General features: G+C 41.8%; 1 pseudogene; it reads left to right on the top strand.

Annotated features, from left to right (window-relative positions):
• LOC102850791 overlaps window positions 1-3,408 on the top strand; it is a 6,037-nt pseudogene extending 2,629 nt beyond the window's left edge.
• The last annotated feature ends 593 nt before the right edge of the window (window positions 3,409-4,001 follow it).

Here is a 4,001-nt window from a genome sequence, read left to right as displayed (position 1 = left end):
CCCTTCCCCTTCCCCTCCCTTTCCCCTTCCCTTCCCTTTCCCCTTCCCCTTCCCTTTCTCTTTCCCTTCCCCTTCTCCTTCCCCTTTCCCTTCCCTTCCCTTTTCTTAATTTTAATGAACATTTACAGAGATTTTGGATTTCCAAAATGAATTATTTCATTCATTGTTACACTTTTCTCCCTGCCCAGCCCTCCCTACCCCCGACCCCACCCCAGTTCGCTCCTCTCTTTGAAAAGCAAAAGAAAAATTCCTTCTTTGGTATACAATCCACCCCCCCACCCCAGCCCGTGCCCCTCCCACCGCCCCGAGTACACTCCACTATGCAACCTTAATTCTGGACTCCTTTTTTAAAATTAATTTTAATGAACGTTTACAGAGACTTTAGATTGCGATTAACTGCCTCTGAAAACCCACAGGAGGGTCACCTGTGGGTCATTTCCAACTCAACAGCACACAACAATACACCACAGTTCTCCTCTAAAATCAATAATTAAGAAGTATATAGTTGTTTGAGAGTACTCAAGCAATCTACCTGGTTAGTATTAGTGAGAGTACTGAGAAAGTCTTTTCATTGTCATGCAATTCAGATTTGAGGTTGCATGGAGTTGGGGTGACCACCAAGAACATTTGTCCACTGGTGGCCTTTGGAATCATCAGCCCTTAAGGAGCCAGTTTTCCCAGAGTCACCTTCAGGTCCAACAGCAAACAGTTGAGAATGCACCCTGGTGGCGCAGAGATTAAAGCATTCTATTGCTAATCCACAGGTCAGTGCTTTGAACCCACCGGCCACTCTGCAGAAGAAAGGAATTCGTAACTTTGTGCAGCCTTGGAAACCCTATCAGGCCTGTCCCCCAGGCTCGCTCGGTCGGAATTGACTCATCGGAGGAGGTAGGTTTGGTTTTCGTGTTCTAAGAACTCAAGACTGCTTTGCCTCCTGCCCTGGGGTCTTTTCAAGAATTTTCTGTTTTCAGCAGCAGAGGCTCCAGGTCAGCCCAGAAGCTGGGGGTTAGAGTAAACGGTTATGCGTCAGTGTTGTCCTGGTCCTGTTTCCATGGCAATGCCAGTATCATGGGGTATGAGTGAGAATCTTTGGGAGTTTCTTCCTCTTGCAAACACTTTTTTGACTTGCTAGTCAGAACTCCATACTTGTTTAATCTCTATGATGAACAAAACATTTGAGAAGCTGGACTTTATGAAGACGGTGGCATCAAGATCAGAGAAAGACTCATCCCCAACCTGTGTTATGCAGGTGACACAGCCTTGTTTGCTGGAAATGAGGAGGGCTTGAAACACAACACAAGATCAAGGACCGTTGTTGCTGGGGTGAGATGATGTCTCATGTTGTTTGGATTTGTATTTCTCTGATAACTAGAGATTTTGAACATTTCCAAATCCAACAGGACAGCAAACAACAAATGCTGCCAAGGTTATGGAGAGACTGGAACTCTCGTACATTGCTGGTGGGAATGTAAAATGGCACAACCACTATGGAAGGCTGCCTGGCGCTTCCTCCAAAAGTTGGAAATAGAAATACCATTTGACCCAGCAACTACTAGGAATATTCTCATAAAGAAGCCAGAGCTATGACCCCAACTGATGCATACACACCCAAATGTGCATTATTCACAACAGTGAGGAGATGGAAGCAGCCCAGGTGTCCATCAGCCAATGAATGAATAGAAAAACAGTGATACATTCACACAATGGAATATTACACAGCACCGAAAAACAATGACCTTAAGGGAGAAAATTGTGCAACAATGGATGAATGTGTGGGAAGCCGAACATAAAATTTAATATTAATAATAAACCAAATGCTATATCAGGATATAAGGGAGGTGTAATACAAGCTGGAGTTCACTCTGAGGCACTAAGACGTTCCTTAAGAGTCAACATTGTTCTTAGTTTGTATTTACTGAATCCCTCCCTCCTGAGATAGGCATAAACAATAGAGAGGAACTTGGCCTTATCTGCAAAAGACTTCCCCCAGGACCCCTTGTTTTCATTTTCTACTCCCTTGTGATTTTCCTTTGTTTACCTTCCTTACAATTCTCAATAAATATTCAGAGAGGCATGGCTTGAGGCCTTCAGTCATAGGAATTGCTGACCCCCTGTTTTTTTATGCTCCCTGTTTTATCTCATTCATGGTAGTCTGTCTCATTATTAATAATTATAAAAATACTTTACCCTTCGTCTGCAACATGAATAATTCTATTGTTGTTGTTTTACAAAAACCAACCCAAATAAATGAACTTGTAAAACACTATACAACATAGATGAGTCTGGAAGACATTATGCAGAGTGAATTATCTCAGTCACAAAAGGACAAACACTGCAAGAAGCCATTGTTATAGAAACAAACTTTCTGTAAACTTTCACTAAAATGACAATTAAAAAAAATTTTCGCTGGAGCTCTGGTGGTCTAGTGGCAAGAAGCTGCACTGCAAGCCCAGAGGTATGCGGTTCAAATCCACCAGATGCTCTGCTGGAGAAGGAGGGGCAATCTCCTCCTGTACCAGTCAGATCCAATTTGACTGTACACGCACAAAAAAATAATGAAATAACATTTAAAAAATTCAATTGAAGTAAAAATAACAAGCTCAAGGACTACAGTTTCCAACAATGATCACTTCTTAACACCAAGAAAACAAAAATCCATTATACATAATATGCAGGTTGCACAGTCCTGCTCTCACCCACAGCGCCCAGAATGATCTTAAGGACAAAATGAAACTCTTCCAAATGGCCATTACTCCACACATGCCTAAAACTCCATTTTGAGAGAAGTGTGATTTTCTGCTGAGGAGCAGAATTGCTCCTGAAGAATTAGCTTCCCAAACTTCGGCTTCTGCTGTCTGAAAAGTGAGTTGACTGGGCTTGGTTGTCACTGGAGAGTAAAGAGCCTTTTGACTCTGAAAATCTCCGGGAAGACTGACCAGGAACAGATGCTGTAATTGTAAAAAATGGAAGAAGAACATGTGGAAAGGAGGTTGCTTGTCAGTGCACCTTTACTTCAAAACAAAAGCTACTTTGAATTTGAGATCCAGTCCACAGAAATCTGGGGCACTGGAGTTGCAACCAGAAAGTGAACTTGAATCAGATTCCTCTGATCTGAGATATGCAGTCTGATGCGGAGAAATGATGGAGGAACGAGAAGAAAAACAGGCTGCCAGCAAATAACCTTCCACAGGCAGGAGATGTGGTGGGTATTACATATGACCATGGAGAAGTAAATGAATATTTGAATGGAAAAAAATACACATTGTCCAGCATCAGGTATATGAAGGACTGTGTATCCAGTTGTATATGTTGATGACAGTACAATTTTGGATTGACAGTTCAGTGAATTTTACCATATACCTCTACCTGATTTAAAAAAAAATATTATTTGAACAGCAGATCTTCTGAATGTATGTTTTTCATAACTGTATTCCTGCACTGTTAAAAGTGCTCACTGTTTAATAAAGCTTTACCTGAGCTATAGACTACAAAAAAGCACAAAAGTCCTCACCATGGGACCAACAGGCAACATCGTGATAGATGGAGAAAAGCTAGAAATTGCCATTGACTTCATCTTACGTAGATCCACAATCAACAAACTTGGTAATAGAAATCAGAAAATCAAAAGACATGTTGCACTGGGAAAGTCTGCAGTCAGGGATATCTCCAAAGTGCTAAAGAGCAAGGATGTCAGTTGAAAGACTAAGGTGCACCAAACCATGGTCTTTTCAATTACTTGCTGTGCATCTGAGAGTTGGACAGTGACTAACAGAAGATAAAAGAAGAAAAACCAATGTCTGTAAGTTGTATGCTGGAAAAGTGTATCTTCATAGACTATAGCCCAAAGATTGTCAAAAGAAGATATATATGTTGTTGTTGTTGTTGTTATGTGCCGTCGAGTCACCTGCGACTCATAGCGACCCTATGTACAACAGCCCTAAACTCCGCTCTGTCCTGTGCCAATCGCACTGTCTCTGACACTCCCATCCCAATTATCCCAG

Source organism: Elephantulus edwardii, unplaced genomic scaffold (genome assembly GCF_000299155.1).
Source record: "Elephantulus edwardii isolate Elephantulus edwardi_28Jun2011 unplaced genomic scaffold, EleEdw1.0 scaffold00185, whole genome shotgun sequence".
In the NCBI taxonomy this organism is placed as follows: Eukaryota; Metazoa; Chordata; class Mammalia; order Macroscelidea; family Macroscelididae; genus Elephantulus; species Elephantulus edwardii.
This window is presented reverse-complemented; position numbering and strand designations above follow the sequence as displayed.